Here is a 19,287-nt window from a genome sequence, read left to right as displayed (position 1 = left end):
TACAGAAAGACTCATTGTTTTTGCTAATAACACTTAGATGTTGGCACATGCTTCTCTAATCTGTGTGTATCTGATTATTACTAGTCATGATCGGTTGCACTCAGATCCTGGGCACCTGTGTATGGATATATACTCATCAAGTAGATTTCATTGATAATGTTTATCACCTCTACTACTTAACACGATGTAAATTTTTATGCTTCTTCCTCAAATATAACTAATTTTTTAAATTTGTTGATTTTTTTGTGTGTATATCACATAGAACATCCCAAACAATCTTATTAATCTATATACCCACTTCCCAGATGGCACCCTTCTATAGCCGCCCCCCCCACCACTAGAGCCCTTTTACTCTGTCTTCCCTGCTACTGTCTGCTGTGGTGTCAGTACCCCTAGCCATTCTCCAGTACTTGTCCATCCAGTGAATCTAGTCAGCCTATGTAGCGGTCTTTGTTTTAAGAAGGTCAGCTGTTCCTCATCTAGCAGCAATCAGTTGTCAATATTTCTTTAGATAAGATTGGGGTCTGCTGTTCATCTTCCCAGTTTCATGCTGAGTTACTATCTGGGAGTCTCTTGGGCCACCCTGGCCAACAACTCAAAAGAAGGTATCTGCTATCTGGCATTGTTGCTTGTTATGTAGCCTTTAGCTATACATATGGATTCTTAAAAAATTATATTGGCCCCTTTAATCTTTGGTTATACTTTTCTTATTGGGTGTGTAAGACCATACAGTTGGCCCAGATAAACCAATTTATTTTTACTCTTAAGGCCATTTGAGGATCTGTTCCTCAGGGGTCACATGGGCTTGGGAGGAGCCCTGGCTCCTTTATTTTACCAGTTCTGTCTATGTGAAGATAAGTCAAAGGTCCTACTCGATTATGACTGGCTTTGCTTGGAAGCATGGAGGAAATGTTTCCTCTGAGTTGACCCTCCTCTTCATATACTGAACACTGGTTCAAGTGCATCTTGTGGGGTCTCCACAGCCTCCCTGATCAACAGGACAGGTGACTCACCACAGTTACAGGACATTTTCAGAGATGCTTATAGTCCCCTGGAACTTGTTGACCTAGGAGGGCAAGGAGCAAAAACTGTCCTTTATGTCCTTCTGACTAAATTAGTATAGTCCTCAAAGTATGTCTGATAAACATCCTAGAAGGTTAGTTCCACTAGTCTGGTACTTTTATTACCATGTGCCATGTAGATAAAGCTTGGGCAAAGACCAATTGGTCTCAGATAAACCTTACCTAGACATATTATTTCTTGATCTGGTATGTATAATTTGTCAGTAGGTTGTTGAACTAATTTGGTTCCTTCTGTTTTTTAAAACTAGCCAGTCATTATTTATCTCCCACATTGTCTAACCCTCCATCATGGTTTCCCCAATTAAGGTGTCCCCGTTTTTCCCATTTCTCCCTTACAAAAACTTTATCGATAATTTCATAGATGCATATAAGGGGTTTTGATCAAATCCATGCCAACTCCCTCCCCTCCAACATCCCCACCCCAAGAGATAACCCTAAAATCTTTTAAGGATTAGATGCAAGCTCCCAAATACTTTTGACATTTTTGGCCTTTGGAACAGAGTATGTTGCTAACAGGCCCAAGGACATTTTGACTTTTAGCCAAGAAACTGGCTACATTTCTTTGGGGTCATTTTACTCTAACTGCCTAGCCAATTCCTACCTCCTATTCTTATCACGCCATCCTCTGAAGTAGTTACCAAAATTGCCAATAAGGAATAGGGACGCAGACCGTTCTGGCTTCTTCCATGCTGATCAGGGATGCAGGGTGAGGCAACTGGAGTAACCCTTCAGTGGGTCTATCTAAAAGACTCCCAAAATGTATAACTCTTGTCTCTAAGGGGAAAAGATCGTACTTGGATAATGAATAAGAGATGTGAAGGAGAAGTAAAGGCAAGAGTAATTATCATTACAAGTTCTAGACAGGGAACTAGAAAAAAGTCAGACCAGCGTAATTTTCAAATGTTCATATGAGAGTCCATTGTAGTTCTTGACAAGGGCCTCCAAAACCATCCCTCTATTGGGTTCTTCCTCATTTTTCTTTTGTCTTCCAAAGCTGAACTAGTTGGCTGGGAAGGGTGGCTGGATACTCAGGTGAGGGTCCAGTGACCCTGTTTGGCGCTCCTTTAATGAATGAGCACATCTGTCAACAAGCCCAATTGTAACTATGTTTAGTTATCAGGTTCAACCAAATTTGTGACGATGGTAGTTATTTTATGCAGAAGGGACTGCTGTATAGCATCATCTTATTAAAAGAACCTAGAATTTAAAAGGATTTGGTGCTAGGAGCCACATATGAGGGAGAACATACATCATTTGTTTTTCTGAGTCTGTGTTACTTCACTTAGTGAAAGAAAATTTTATAAAAATAAATTGATTAGATGCAATTCTTGAAGGAAAAGATAAATTTTACTTCAGTTTATAAAAATATTGATAATAAATCTGTGTGGTTTTTTACTTTAATTCACTGTTTGTAGACAGTTAAAATCAAGACAGAATACTCTGATTTTATAGTCTTATATTTAATAGTGACTGGATGTCTCATACTAAAGCTTCTTCCTCTACAGTTTCCATTCTTAGATGACACTGTCACTGTTCAGAGATGTTCTTACATTTTAGGCCAAATTTAATACACTATGCAAAAAAATCTTTAGAAGAAAAACATTATTAAAAATAATACTGTCTTGAGAAGTAGGAGTTGTGTGAAAAATCAAAATCACATAAAATCCCCAATATAGAGTTCAGTACATGTCAAACCTATGAAATTAACAGCATTGGTGGAGTTTTAGGCTGATCTTTTGGGCCACCTTGCAAAAGAGAACAGCTGTCAAAATCTCTGCCCAGATGTGCTGGGTGCAAAGCAGATCCAGGATTTGACTAACCACAGAATCCAGCATAGCAGATATGTAATTTAATGTGGAGGAGTATCTTTGACAGAACAAAAGGCCCAGGAGAAAGCAAGCACAGTGGACCTGGGACTCCTGTTCTCACACAGAACACTACCCTGGATGTCAGCTGTTAGCTGATAGTACTGGAGGTAGGCACCAAATTTCAGCATTTTGAGATGTGTGTTAAATTAGGAAAATAATTGAATGTTATATAAGGAGTCCATAACCCGGGCTGCTGAATGCCATCCGCAGTCCCTCCTTGGGGACACAGCAGGCCTATTGGAGAGGGACACACAGCTGTGCTGCTGCTGGGGAATAAATGAGGAGGTAGTGAATCTCAAGAGATGCTGGGGCTTCTTGCTTTTTAATTTATCATCTTGTCACCCTCCCACTCCTGCCTCTTTGGGGTGGAGATGAAAGAAGTGAGATATAAAGGAATGTTCATTTCACTTTTTAATTAAACATTTGGTGTGGTTCCAAACTCCAAGAATTCAGCTCACATGCATAGAAAAGAATGTCAGAAAAATGGCAAGACTGGCTTAGGAAGGATTTTCTTACACACAAGGAATGCCAAAGTCAGCAGAAGAAAGTCTGTATGCATACATTAGGTTTCCATAGTGTGTTCTTGGTATGCTAATATTTCTTAAACGTATCAGCGAAAATAAGTGTACTACCATCACATCATCTGTCCTTTGTTTTATTATGTCTTCTTTTGTGTTTAGGCTGGAAAGGGCTTTTTTCACTGCATACTAAGGAAATGGCTCTTTTTTTATTTATTATTTTTAAGTATGTGTACTTGTGTGTGTATGTGGGTGTATGCATGTGAGTGCAGGTGCCCACAGAAGTGAGATCACTAGATCCCTGAAGTCGGAGTTATAGGCAGTTGTGAGCTGCCTGACATAGGTGCTGGGAACAAACTTGGGTCCTCTGGAAGAGCACCATGTGCTCTTAGCTGTTGAGTCATGCTTCCACCTCCCTTTTAAATTGATTTTTATATTTTATTTTAAAATAATTTTCAATAATAATTTATTAAAAGGTGGAAAGTACAAAGGAATTAAGTAATTTATTCTTGCTTTCTATGTGTTTGTGTGCATGTGTGTGTGAGTGTGTGTCCTTTGGTGAAGTGTCACGATCTCACTAGCCTGTATTTTAATGAGGTTCTTTTTATACAGTTAAGTTTCATGAACTCTTTGTATATTTTCCATACTAGTACTGTATCTAGTATGTGTTTCGCAAATATTTTCTCAACTTGATATCATATCCTTTTATTCTTAACAGTGTCCTCACAGAGAAGTATTTAATTTTAAATATTTTGCTATTTTAATTTTGTGTGTATGAGTGTACTGCATGTTTGTAAGTCCACCCATGTTGTGCAAAGCCTACAGAGATCATAAGAGGGTGTTGGATCCCCTGGAACTGGACTTACAGAGGGTTGTTAATCGCCATGTGGGTGCTGGGACCCGAACCTGGGTCCTCTGCAAAATTATCCAGTGCTCTTAACTGCTGAGCCATCTCTCTAGCCCCAAGAATTGTTTAAATTTAATAAATTAGAACTAAACCCTTTATTTTTCTTTAAGGATTGCCTTTCTGTTGTTGGGTCTTAAAAGTCATTACTGAACTCCCAAGTCATTGATTATAAGAAATGCATTGCACTAATACAAGGGGAGAGTGGGAAGTTATCGACAGTAAGGAGCTGTATGGAAACTTTACAGCCCTGCTCAATGTGTATTTAAACCAAACCTGCTTCGTGTGTGATGCACACCTGCCTCTGCCCACCGTGCATAGTCCTTACCCACTACTCAGGTTTCTAGGCACCCGCTCGCTTGACATTAATTAGCAAGCAGGGCCCCATCAGTGTGGGGTGCTTTAGCCTTGCTTTCTATCTTCCCCACACTTGCTGAGTGGAGACTTTGGTCCTGCATTACTGTTGCTAGAAGAGTTCTCTGCTCTCCTTGGGGTTGGAGTATTCACCCCCCCTTTTTTTTCAATGTGTATATTTTTATTGAATTTTCTGCATTTCATACAATACATCTTAATTATATTTAGACACCCCTCCCCTATCTGCACCTGCCCCATATGCCCCATAGCCTGCCCACAGGATTTCGTGCATTCTGCCATATACCTTAGGGCCTACTGAGTTAAGTCTGTGTCCCCAGATGTCCCTGGGTACAAGCTCAACTGATGGAGCCTGGATGGCCTCTCTAAAGTCACTCCTTTAAAGTGACTGGCTCTCTCTGCATTTATCTCTTTGGAAGCGGCAGCTCATGTGGCCATGCCATATCCTCACCTGATTTGTTTTCATCGGAAACTGGTATATGATTGCTTACTTTTCTATTATCATGTCTAAAAGGAACTCAGAACCAAGTCGATTGTTTTTTAACAAATGAATGAGTGTTTATCTTACAGAGGTTTTTTTCTTCTGTGGTAATTTTGAGAGGATTAGAAAGATAAGGGTACAAGAGTGTGAGGAAGACTCTGAAGTAACCAGAGTATTCGTCACTTAAACCATGCGGCTGGCTCAGCCAGAAGAACTTGGATGTAAACAGGAAAGATGGAAACAACATCTGTGTTTACAGTTGGAAATGTCTTTTAAAGAGTTCTACCATTTTCATTTGTGGAGTAAAAAGCGACTGTGAACAGAGGTTGCCAAAGATAAATAAATAAATAACACCATAGGATGAGCGGAAAGCAATTGTTTGTGAGGTTTTCTTAACGAAAACAAATGTTAAAACATTTGCTTAAAAGACCCTTAGATTTCTGTTTTCCTTTGCTCTTAACTGTAATTGGCCACTTAGCTTTAAGCAATAAATCAGTTGTAGTGACTTTGCAATAACATGTGCGGGCTTTTAATTTATCTCAGCTTCAGAAGCTATAGTTACCTTTTTAGAAAATGTTTAAACATCCTCTTAGATCATCTAAATGGTAAGTAAGGCTTTACCCCTGTGAGTGTGGGAGCTTGGAGCAGAAAGCCTGCTTCTTTGCTGCCTATGATTGAGGTTCCTGGCTCATCATGGTGCTGGCAGAAGCAAAGCACCCAGCCAATTATCTCTGGAATTGGACCAAGGCCATTGTTGGCTATGATGTCTGAAAATCTCCAATCCTCCAGCTCACAGCCTGCCCATTTGACATCCGGGTCCTTTGAGAGGACTGTTTCCCTTCCGGGTCAGTGGCTGTTAGCAGGACCTTGAGTAAATAACCTCACAGTTGAGAGTTTTAGATTGCTCGCCAACAAGAGGAAGGTTTTAGATCCAAAAAGTCTTGATTGTCCTTCCCGTTACCATTATCTTTAATGTATCATTGTTGATTGCAGACATTTTATTTAAGTAGGACTGTATCCTGTTGGGATGCAAATGTGTTGAAGACAACATTGATTCTCCTCCAGTGGGCAAGCTGAGCCATGAAACACTCCTCACAAATGTCTCTGTACTTTAGAGCCTCTCTGCTCTTCAGCTCTTCAGGCTCCTTCCTACTGTGGTATACCGTTTTGGTTCCTAAAGACAGCAGCTTACCCAACTTCTCCATCCTGATGGGAAACATTAACCCACTGTCCTCTGCGCACTGTCGTGCAGATTCACACTACTCAGTCTCAGCTCTTCAAAGTTATCGTGGCTTTTAAATACCTTTAAAAAAAATATGTCAGCATGAGACTTACCACCTGTCATCAGATACTTTCCGTAGAAGTAAAGTCTATAAAATGTTCTAGGAGATTTTTTTTTTTCTGAAATCAAACCAATTAAAAAAAAATTCAGATTTGGGGATTAAAGAGCCAACGAACCATATATTGTCCTAAGCTGAATTCAGCTCGGGGCAATGTGCCTGTGAAGTGCCTTTCCATGGCTGCAGCTAATGCTGCTGTCAATGCATTGCATGACAGGTAGTTTCCTGGTAAAATGATTATAGCAGCATATGTAGCTTTTCCAACTTAACACAACCTCTCTCCTGATTCTGTGACAGCAGCACAACTACTGGTTCCAAGTAGATGATGAAGGACAATACAGCCCTTATACACATAGTTATTTCTTGCTTGAGAATTCATCTTGAGTTATCTTTTATTTAGACAAAAATAAAGAGGCAAGAGTCTATTGTCATTTGTATGGAACTCCTATTACTTTGAAAACTAAAAATGTTAACAGGAAAAAAAACCCCACAAAATTATCACAAAAATAAAGCTTTACTTGAAATGAAAAATGAGTGTAAGAGTTCCTTTATTTGTGCAGTATATAGTGAAATACGATACAGGACCATAAAATACTGCCTAGAATCCTGGAACATTTTACTGGACAGAGTTTCAATTAAACAGAGAGTTTCACGTAGACATAATATCATTTATATAGCTGATTCCTTTTAATCCTTAGTTATGACTTCTTAAATTTTTAGAACATTATTTATATTAAAAAGTTATTTTGCAAATTAGTGATGATTGTCATGAGTTTGGGTGACAGAGTTCTGAAAGGAAACTTTGCTTTCATGGTTTGCATTTTAGCAGAAAAAAATGTGCTGTGTTCCAGCTGTGAATTAAGTACAGCATCAGCTGGGAGAAAAATGTAAACCCAGCACATCTCTATCTTCTGCTTCCTCACATGTTTATTTTTCAGTGTCGATGGCAACACAGAAAGCATCTGTTTCTCTCCTCTCGCTGTCCTGATCTTTGAAACCCATGATCCCAAGGAAAACAATGACAAAATAAGGGCCTAGGATCAGGCAGTTGTACTTTGTGGCATTTATTCAAATATTTTGAAAACTTACACCCTCAGCCAAACCTATAAACCAAGGTTTACAGCAGCTTTAATCTTAGTTCTCAAAACCTGTAAACAGCCAAAACATCTTTCAGTAGGTAAATGTATAAGTAAACCATGGTCCACCCAAACAAGGAAATGACTTTCTCTAAGAAGAAATGATCTATCAGGTCACAGAAAGACATGGAAGAGCCTTAGATGCATATTCCTAAGCGAGAAGGCCAATCCATTGTCTACATGTTGTGGGATTCCAGCTGTTATATTGCGGAAAAGGGACAGTAGATGAATTGGAGATTGCCAGGGGTCAGAAGAGGGAGACATGAATGTGCCAAACACCATAGATTTTTAGGACAGTGAAAGTACTCTGAATGTCATCGTTAGTGTTGGACGTCTGTCATTGCTCCTTTGTCAGTGCTCACGAACAGTACAGCAGAAAAGAAGGCCCTGTTCACAACATGGAGCTTTGGATGACCAGCAGATGTCGGTGAAGGGTTATCGGGGGACAAAAGAAGTATTCTTCTTGGGTGTCCAGAGTTGGGGTGACTGTGTGTATACATGGGGTTTATACGAACTCTCTGTATTGTCCACTAAAAGTTCGTTTCAACCAAATTTGCTCTAAACGTATGCTTTTAAAAACATGGATATATATTATGTTCAAATAATTCCTGACAAACATTAATATTTCAGCATTTAGTTCCAGAAACAATACATCATTATATGGCTCATTAACATAACAAAAATAAATTACTAAAATATTACTATTTCAGTTTAATACAAATTCTTACTAACCAGACTTGAATATTATTAACCATACATATATCTTTCATGTGGCTAATGACAATTTTTAACTATGAGCAATCAATGAATTAAATCAATCAATTTAAATTAAATCAGTTAATTAAATTAATCAATTTAAACAATGGCAGCTGTCATGCCAAGCATTTGCCAGGTCCACTCACAGAGTCTAATGGATCTAAAACCTTAGGAGTCAGCTCTTGGGATAAGCAAGATGCAGTTTGGCTGGTTCAGGTGGAAACAAGAGCCGAATAGCTCAGATTTTCAAAGACTTCAAGAGAATAGTACAACCTTATAATTTGAAAATGGTCTAGGGGCTGGAGAGATGGCTCAATACTAAGAACACAATACTGTTCTTATAGAAGACCAGAGCTCTGTTTCCAGCACCCAAGCCCAGCACCTCACATCTGCCTGTAACTCTGGCTTTAGGGGAGTCTGATGTCTTCTTTTGGACTCTACAGACACTGTTCTTATGCACACCCTCTAGTATACATAATTTAATTAGCATAAAATAAAAAATTAAATATCCTAGTATCAAGGACAAGCTGGCAGTCCCAAACATATATGTATGTAATTTGTGAATCACAAGGGCTTCAGCTTTTAGAGCAGAAGAAGGCTGTAAAGGTCAGTGGGGAGGGACCTTGACTAAGGACTGTGCTGAGCTAGGAAAGGATGGGATCTAGAGCATAGGGAGGAGGAGAAACAGCACCTGTTCAAGAAATAGAGAAGCAGATGGATGCATGAAAGATAAGACAGAGAGAAAGACAGAGAGAGACAGAGAGAGAGAGAGAGAGAGAGAGAGAGAGAGAGAGAGTTGGGAAGGATTAACAAACAAATCAGTAAAATTGAAACCATGTTTCCTGCAGCTTTATCCTCTGAGTCAGAAAATGCCCCACAGAATTTGACAAATAGTTTCCTTTGAAGTCTGACACTTACACTTGACATTTAGGAAAAAGGAAAGACAAGGACAGTAGTGGACTCAGTGGACTGTGGATCCTTTTATCTAAAAAGACTGAGAAACTGACCACAGACTAAAGATAGAGAAAAGGATCCCCACCCCCCACCGAAAATAGAGAAACCCAGCACAAATAGAGAAACCCAGCCTGTAGCGGAGTAAATAAAAATGCTGGAGGAAGAAGAAAGAGCTCACAGCTCATGTCCCTAGCTCTTAGGTTCACTCAAGACCTAATAAATGATGTTTGTTCTGAGGGCTTAATTAGGACACAGTGTTATATGGTGAGCCTTGACATTATTCTAATCTAGTGTGCCTGCTTCCAAAGGGGGAAACAAATATCAGAGACATCAGAAAATCGAAGGCGTCCACAGTCTACCGTTCCCCTCTGCTGAGGAGTCTGGATGGTTCCTTAAGTCTCACTGACATTCTTATACAGCTGTCTGCAGCAAACATTTCTGCTTGCTGGCATGCTGGGAGGATCCTGCAGCTGGGGGTTTCCTGCTGGAGCTCTAACTTGACTTTCCTTCCGTCTTTGGGGTTCGTTCAGCTGAGCACTAGCCTCCCTCTGAGTTTTCACTGCATCGAGGGGTCAACTGGCTTCAGAAGGTCAGTATCCTTTGTGTAAGAAAAATCATTTGAAATCCAGTGTTATTTCCTGGGCTGTGACTCACAGCCCATCTGGCAAATCAGGAGTTGAAACATCCTTTCGAGGGCACTGAGTATTTAGAATTTAACTCATCATTTGCGATCTTCACAGCCAATCCAGAACCTATATTTTTCATTAGTTAAATATTTAGTATTGGCAACATGAATTTGGATTCTTTCATCTCCTTGCAAATTATCTGTTTATAACGATTAGTGGTGCTAATGAGGCTGGCAGTAAACAGCATTCCTCTCCAACACCCAGATCCAAACATTTCTCCATGTTACACCAATTCAGGCCCCAGAGGCTTGGGAATCCACCTCAGGCATCCCAAAGAAGCCCCAGGCATGGGCACGCCCCCATATTTTCTATTCTTTCTCTACAGTAAACACGTCTATGTTTCCTAGGCCCACTCTGATTTGGCGCAGGAAACTGTCAAAACTTTCTGTTTTCCTGTCTTCTACCTGCACTTCTGTCTCCCACTGTTGGTCTTCCTGTATCCCACTGCACAAAGGGGTATTTTAAGGCAACCTCAGCCTTTGGGCTCTAGGCCTTCCCAGTCTGCCATGCCCTCCCACCATCTCTCACAAAACTAACAGAAGATACATTCTCTCCCCTGCATGTCTCAGTTCCCACTGTTCTGTGATGGGCATTGTCTTGGTTCCTCTTGCTCTGTCTGATGACTCTCTCTTCCTCTGTCTTTCCCGCCCATTCCTCTTTTTTTCATGGCTGCTCCCAATATGTGGGCTTTTAGGTTGGACTTATCACTATACCTCCAGCATCTCTTCTGGGAGCACCAACTCCCATCTTTCTTCTGGAGAGGGCACTGATTGGATGGAAGCCCTGGGCTTGGTTTCCAAAGGGACACATGGTAGATGGGATATGACCAGTGGATTTACTAAGCACTTCTCTTTATCCATACCATCCTTCCATGGCCACCCCTCAACCTCACTTCCTTTGAAGAAAATTGGCTGGTGTTCCATGCTATGTGAAACACCATACAGCAGGGTATGTTCACGGACACAGCCACTCCTGCCTCATGACCAGGATGGACGTTAAGCCAAGTACGCACCTTCTGGGTGACTCTGTTTCATTATTTATAAGTTTAAAAGGCTGACCTGCTGTGTTTCTGATCTGGGTTGGTTCATTTTCTCTTAGACAATCTGGTAGTCCCCTGTTCCCAGGAGGTCACCGTGCCTGGCATAAAAGTAGAAAGTTAATAAGCCCTGCTCATTTGATTATCTGGACAATACAATTAGCTACTATATTTCAGGGACTAAGAATAGTGCTTAAAATAGGTTGAGTGTTAGATGAATGGCTGTCACAATGAAGTGCAGCTTCACCCCTTTTAATGGTCACGTTTCTCTCATTTCTTGTTTCTCTCGGTTCTAGAGGGAGATGACATCTTGAGCGCCAGTATTGTCTCCAAGGATTCAACATGAACCTTATGTTCTCCTGCTTCTAGAAATGTGCCATGTACAGTCTTCCTGGATTTGTTTTAAGCACCATGTACTTTAGCAGACTTTTTGCTTGAAGCTCATCAGTCACGTCCCTTTCCTCTCTTTGTCCCCCAGATGTGCCCTTTACAGTTTTGCCTCTTCCTTTTCTACCCGTGTCATCCTGTATGCTCTCACTCTGAATAAGGAAGTCAAGCTACTTCTCCTTGTTCTGGGCCAACCAGGTCACCCTGCCTAGTCCACATACCTCCCAGTGCAGGCTGTGGGTCCTGCCCGTTGCCTCCCTGTGAGGTGCTGACTGTACAACTGTGATCTGTGGGAACGGTATGCAGCATCAGAGGATAGAGAGAGCCAGGCAGAGCCCTGTCAACTCCTATCATATCGACATTGATGTCTGCCTCAAGTAGTTTTAAGGACAGGATGACTTTACATTTCCTTGGGACTCTGACGTGCACTCAGTCTATTGTGACACTTATAGACATTGAGCCATCAAAAGCAATTCAGGGCTACTTTCATGTGCAAAGGTGTGTCCAGTGCATATTCCTAAATGCTTTGTCACATAAGACAGCTCCTGGAAGATAATAAGTAGGTAAAAATTGTGTTTCTCAAATGATTGTATGGACCATTTGAGAGAATGATTAAATGTCTGAAATGCACATAATGGAAACAGTAGTATGTAATGTGCTCATGGACTACCAATTTGGACACAATCTCCCTTGAACATTATCCTTCACATACACATTATGTAATTGTCTTATCTCTCCCATCTTAGGGAAAAAGTCAACCCTATGGTAAGGTACAGTGAAATTCTCCAAGGAGCCAGCACCAAAAATTAACCTTTTCTTCTATCCTATGTGAGTAAATTTCCTATTCCCGATATTTTTATTTAAAACATTAGAAACAAATAGCCATAGCTAAACATTTGCAATCTCTTGCAATATTGTCAGCCCCTCTCTGCAGCCTTCCTTCTTTCCCTCCTCCTTCCTTTCTCCATCTCTCCCTCCCCTCCTCCTCTTCCTCATTGTCTTTCCTTCTTTCTTTTCTTTCTTTGTTTCTGTTGCTGCTCCTTTCTTTTTTTTTTTTTTTGTCAGATTAGCTCCTGTCATTTTTCAGAACGAATGGGCATGGCACAGGTTGACAGGGACAATCTGAAGCCAAACCCCAGTGCAGAGCTAAGGGTACAGCTATGTGATGTCCAGGGCGGGGAAAAAGAGGCAAGCATGGAACTCAGGAAAGAACAGCATGCCTAAGGACTGGGTGGGACTAGGAGCATACGGGATGCAGAACAAGAGGAGCAGACTCAGCCCAGAGGAGCTGCTAGGAGGTAAGAAGAAGGCACAGGGTTAAAGGCTGCACCCTTCAAATCCTCAGAACCAAACATTTGATGAGGAACCTCTACATGTCCCTGGACGTGACAGAAATTTACAACATTGGTTGTGATGCAGCCTCGTCAAGGCCAATTTACAGAGGGCCCACACTGTCTCAGCAATGAGTATACATGATTAGGCTTCTATGGCACAGGCTGTGGCTCCTGGAGAAGACCTTCATGACTTAACTTTACATTGGATATCTAGCTTTAATGGCGAACAAGTATATTTTCTGGTCGGCAGCCCCTATGTTGAGCAGGATAGACAGCAGTGTAGAGGCTGGTCCTTGGATGCACCACCTAAGGCCATTTCCTTCTTATCTCAATTTCTCGATTAACGCACTGTGAAACGGAGATACGTCTGAAAGGCCTGTGAAAGAACTCGGACAAGGAATAAATGAAGTAAGCCATGAAGAGCTTGGAAAAGCTTGGAATGGTACTTTGTGCAGTGTTAATCTGTAACAAAAGCTAGCTCTGGGACTATTGGCAGTGCAGACACTTGAATGTCTCTACTGGAGTCAGTATCAATAAGCTTTCCAAGGTGACTGGATGTGTTTGACTGGAGTGAGAGAAGAGGGAATTACTACAAAGCCCCCTGCAGATGGACCAGGTCTAGCGTGTTCTGCAGAGAAGGGATCAAGGGGGCACAGGCAGCACAGTATCCAATCTTAAAAGGGAATTGAAACATGAAAGTCAAGGTTTGATACTTGGGCACTTGGTGAGCAGTCATTGAGGCCTTAACCAGCTCAGCAAGCCAGAGAAAGGGATTAAAGGATATTCTTGAACAGGGTGAGAACTGAGCACACATACCTAGGGGCCCCTCAATACTACAAGACAGATAGGACACAGATGTCCTCCTCTTGTGTGTGAACATGCACTGTGTATGTAGTTCTCTCTTTGTCTCTCCTCTGTCTCTCTCTGTGTGTCTCTCTGTCTCTCTCTCTCTCTCTCTCTCTCTCTCTCTCTCTCTCTCTCTCTCTCTCTCTCTCTCACACACACACACACACACACACACACACACACAAATATGTCTTTCCTGGTGGGATTTGATAAGTCTGAATGGATCAATGTCAGTTTTCTGGTTTTGATAGGTTATTATAGCTGTGCTGGGATCTAGAAGAAAAGCACGTAGAGGCTCCTTGTATATTAGATTACTTGTGTTTTTGTTTCACTCTGAAACTTCCACTGAATCTATAATAATTTCAGAGAGATTCTTTTTAAAGTGTGTTTGTGGGAGAAGTGAAATCAGATTAGTGAATTTGGTAATTATTAAAGTGGCCAGGTGGGTCTCAAAGGGAAATTATTCTAATATCTTATTTTGAACATATTTGAAAATTTCCATAAAATTGAAGTAAAACATTGTTCAAAATAAATTATTTCAGACCTGTGTAAATAGTGCACTCTCCTTGATTTGGAGAATAAAGAAAGAAACTTGTACCATGAGAGATGACTCCGTGTAAATGCTGCACACCTGTCAACCCACAGATCTTGTGCCTTCCATTACCCAGAGTATGAGCTGCGGACCAGGTGTAATTGCTCAGGGTTTTTCTAGGATATCAATTCTGTTTTGCTTTATTTGGTTATTAACAGCTTTATTTTCATTTTCCCAACACTCTCCTTTAATTTGTGGAGCTTACATCTAATCAGACATATATTCTTGCTTGTGGTCCTCCTGCTGCTCCTGATGGAGAAATTGCTATAATAAATCTCTTGGTATCTCAGCACTAGAAATTTGCCACCCCAAATATGAAATTCCAACCCGTTAGTCATCTAGGCCAGGGAGATTGTAATAGGACCACTCACAGATTTTTCCGCTTGGATGGTTTTCCTTTAAAGAATCAGAATCTTGAGGCTGGAGGTATGTCTTAAGCAGTTGAAATTCTCTTGCATAGGACCTGAGTTGAAGTCCCAGCACCCACATCAGGCTGCTCACAACCTCCTGCAGCTCCAGCTCCAGGGTGTTGGACTCTCTCTTCTGGTCTCCTCAGGTACCTACATCCATATATACCCCCCACACATAATTTAAAAATAAATATTTTTATGTTTTTATATTTTAAAATTATTCATTTATTTATTTCTATTTTCTGTGTATGAGTGTTATGCTTGTATGTATGTAAGGGCACCCGTGTCATGTGAAGCCTGCAGAGGCCAGAAGAGGGTGTTGGATTCCCTGGAATACGACTTACGGACATTTGTTAGCTGCCATGTTTGTATTAGCAATAGAACCCAGGTCGTCTGCAGGATCAGCCAGAGCTTTCAACTGCTGAGCCAACTCTCCAGCCCCTAAAAATAAATCCTAAGAAAAGAATCTGAATATTGTTGAGAATTCATGGTGTCATTGCATAAAGTAATACTCCTAGGTTTAAATGCTCAGCTAGAAGATGCCGAATAAAAGTCCCTTTCTTTATCAGCATAATAAATTGAAAATTTGAATTATTTTCTTGCTGAGAGATTTTAGTGGGTGTTCTGTGGGACGTAAATCTTAATTTTATAATCAACTTTTTAATCTATGATGTCAAAGTATTAAATCATATGCAAGAAAAACTGGAAGATGTAATTACAGAAGATGAAAACTAGAAAGAAATCATTGGGGGTGGTTAATATGAATACTAAAAATGAAATGCCTCATGTCACTAATAAAATTTGAAGCTGCAAATTTAAATATATTACCAGAAGGACTGCTCGAATTATGCTAAGCACATTAAAATAAGCACATTGGCAAACAAATTAAATATCATTATCTAAATATTTTTCCAGGACCCTTTCTCATGAATTTAATGACACAAACCTCATAGAAATATTTGTTTAGAGTCTGGCCTCTGAGCACGTCTTATGCACTGCTAACGTTTACTCACAAATATGACGAGAATGCCTTTATAAATAGGGCTTTCTGTGGATAGACCCCAGACTTTTGTCAGTAGTTCAGCATAATTGCAAATAGAATGTACTTTAATGAGAAAGTTGCTTTGTTATGTGGACTTAACTAATAATGAAATTTTTCTCTTAAAATACTGATTAAAAATCTAGACACATATACCAGTCACCACTCATCAAAGAAGCTTATTTTGCAACAGATGGAGACCATTACAGAGTTCTACAACTGATCATACATGGAGATTAAGTGTCTGTGAAATGTCCAACCCTGAGTGAGACTTCTACAATGGAACCTCTACACCTAAGGATCATGAACATAGTGGAACAAGGGTACAGAGACTACCAATTCATATCTCAACTCTCATCAAGGAAGACCCTTCATGCAACAGAGGGCAATGATCACAAAAACCTACAAATGGTGAAAGCAAAGTTAATGAGAGTCTGCTGAGTGATGGTCCTTGGACAGGACTCCTATATTAAATTTCACCCACCCAGGGCTCAGGGACCATTGCAGAAGAGGGGGCAGAAAGATTGTAAGAGCCAGGGAAGGATGTACATGACCATATGGAAACAGAGTCTTACAGGCTCCTAAGACTTTGCTCAGATGAACCTACAACAATGGTGTCAGCATGTACAAGAGCCATGGAAACTCAAGCAGACAAAAACACAGCGTAGAACTGGGGAAATGGGCAGCAGGTTTCAATCTTAGCTAAAGAAGTGTTGGCAGCTGATTACCACTGGGTGAAGGGGAGCTGATCTTCTCTAAGGGAGTGACCCATCCTTGGTCTTACCTTAACCTCGTGAGCTTTGCTGCAAAGTGGTGGTCAATATTCTCTGTAAACTTGACTGGATTTAGGAGATAGACTTCTGGGGATGTCTGACAGGAAGTTTCTGTAAAGGATTACCTGAGGAGAGCCACAGCCTGATTTGGGTGGTACTATCCTGTGGTCCAGGTCCAGACTGGAAAAAGGACAAAGCTAGGTGATCTCTGTTTCCTGCTGAGGGCCATGGCCAAGCCAGTCCCATGGCCATGTCTTCCCCCAGATGGACTACTTTCCTCTGAACTGTAAGGGAGAATAATTCCTTCCTCAATGACATTGCTTTTTGTCAGATATTTGGCCACAGCAACAGGAAAGACAACTTAAATCTCTCCAAGTACCATGTAACTCCTGCATGCCCATATCCCAGGGTCAGACTTTTGCTTATTTATGTATAGCTTAAGAATATAAAAAAGAAGTTACATCTCAGCATCGTGGACCAGGAAGAATCTCTGTTGCTTGTCATTATACTGAACAAAACAGTGAATTTTTTCCCTTGTCATTTTTTCTGTGATATATGTAACAATCATATGTGAAGGTTAGTGAGTACTTACTAAAATACCTAAGTGGTAAATGGGCACTGAGCAGGATTCCTTCTTCATGAGTTGGATACAGAAACCCCAAGGTATCATACAGCTGATATCTTTAGTAATTGTAGTCTTGTGCCTGAAAGAATCAAATTCTTCCTTGTGGATCATCAGTTCAGCAGCATGGGCTAAGGGGAAGTTGAAGAATGTTACTAAGCAAGAGATCAGATCTTGATCCCTTTTATAACAACTGGAGGGGCACATATGGGGTAGCCTTGGGAATCTTCCTGCCAAGAGATTTTGAGGATCTGTTCAGAAGCCATTGTGTTAACAGGCTGAGAGAAGGTGATGAAGGGGTGGATGTTCATCTCCATGGAGGTAGTGTCAATAGGTTTAGGAACTGATTGTTTCTTGTCCTTCAGAAAGACTGGAAATAAAACTGGATTTCATGATTAAGAACTCTTGAGTGTGAGAAATATGGAAAAGTCACTTCTCTTGGTGTCTGTGTTTCTGTACGCTTCTGCTAATCGTTGGTTCTTGTACAAGGCTGCATCCAGGGCTCCTGCAGTAGCAAAATGTAGCCTAGGAATATGCTTTAATCTGTTTTAGGATTGACTGCCAACCCCCGGTGGCCCCTTCTGCTCAGCCAGGCCTGCCTTTCTCATGTGGGGCGTGAATGTCAGTGAGCAGTTTTCATAGACAACAGACTCTACTGAAAGTGTATTTCAAAGCTGATGTGCTATGTCTTTAATACTTTATGACTTCCAGATGCAGACTTAGCCAAGAAAGCTGGAACTTTAAATGTGTTATGCCAGTTACATGAGGAAACAGAAGCTTCAGGATTTTTGATATTTTAGCCAAGGTTACTCTCAGCATTTGGAGAGGGAAAGAGGAACCTTTCTCTGTGTAGTAAATATGATGATTTTCCTCAAAATCATTTGAAACTAAAATAGCTAAAGAAGGACAAGCCAGATGAGCATGATGGCCTAAAGAACAGGTTGGTTGAGACAGCACAATGAACTCCGGTTCAGAGTGCCAGGGATTCAGCTGTTGAAATTGCACAGGTATGTCAAGATTGGGAGCTTGGCAAGACTGAGGCCTCCAAGAGCAAGTTTTCAGTCTGACAAAAAGTACAGGTGGTAATTTGAGACCGGGGGAAGGCCGTAAGAAGAACTAGTCATGCTGCCCCATGAGAGGAAACGTGAGCACCTTCCCTGGCTTCCTCACTCTCTGATAGCCTCTGATGCCTTGGGAGGTAGAAACGGTTTAGATTAGCTGGTTTTCCAGAGCCATCAAAAGGAGAACTAGAACCAGTTGTGTACCACCAAGGATCTGGAACAGGTTAGCAGTTGTGTATTCTAGTAATAACTGGAGGCAGTGAGGTACACATAGGGTTTACTAATGATGAGGAGGGGTCATCACAGAAATCTCCAGTTGTCTCCCAACTGAGAAACAGCAGATGCTGTCCACTGCAGAGAGGCATCTGAATCCAAATTCCCCAAGGGCTCACACATGGGGCTTTCTTTTCAAAGTACAGGTTGGTTTCCATCAGGCCTGCACAGATACTTCTCCTTCAGAACACCTAAATGTGCCTCTGGTCTTGCTTCCTGAGCTAGAGGGTGTGCCACCTGGCAGGGTGCTCTCCTATGCACTGGTCTCAGCATGAGCCAACAGGAGCCTGAGGGTCAGGATGCAAAGAAATGATGACAACTCAAAAGCATAGCTCTAGAAACTCTTTCAGAAAATTGAGGGACTGTTCCCCAGAGAGATCATTAAGACTAGCAAAGAAAATCCAAAGCTTAATTTAGCACTTTAGCATCAGCAATAAACAAATGACCCCTTTGGTAGAACACTGCTAGGCCAGTCATAATTACAAGGTTAGATTTCAAACATAGACTTAGTGATTGGTTGCAAGGATGGGAATGTTCACAGAGAGGTGGGGGTGAGATGGCCCAGGAACTCATCTGGCCTAGGTAGAGTGTGGTCAAGTTACCTATCTAAAAATTCTGCCTCTACTCCTATGTGACCTTGAATAACTTATGTAACATCTCTGTACCTATTTTCTCATGGATATATGGAGGTTAATAATCTAATTCATAAGGTTGTCAGGGGAGTAAACAAGTTAATATGCATATACTGCACAGGAAAAACAGAAAAAGGTGGTTATGGTTTTGTTACCCTATAAAGTTTTTATCACATTTGTTTGTG

The sequence above is a fragment of the Nannospalax galili genome, unplaced genomic scaffold (assembly GCF_000622305.1).
Source record: "Nannospalax galili isolate Female #2095 unplaced genomic scaffold, S.galili_v1.0 scaffold804, whole genome shotgun sequence".
In the NCBI taxonomy this organism is placed as follows: Eukaryota; Metazoa; Chordata; class Mammalia; order Rodentia; family Spalacidae; genus Nannospalax; species Nannospalax galili.
Note: the sequence above shows the minus strand (reverse complement) of the source record.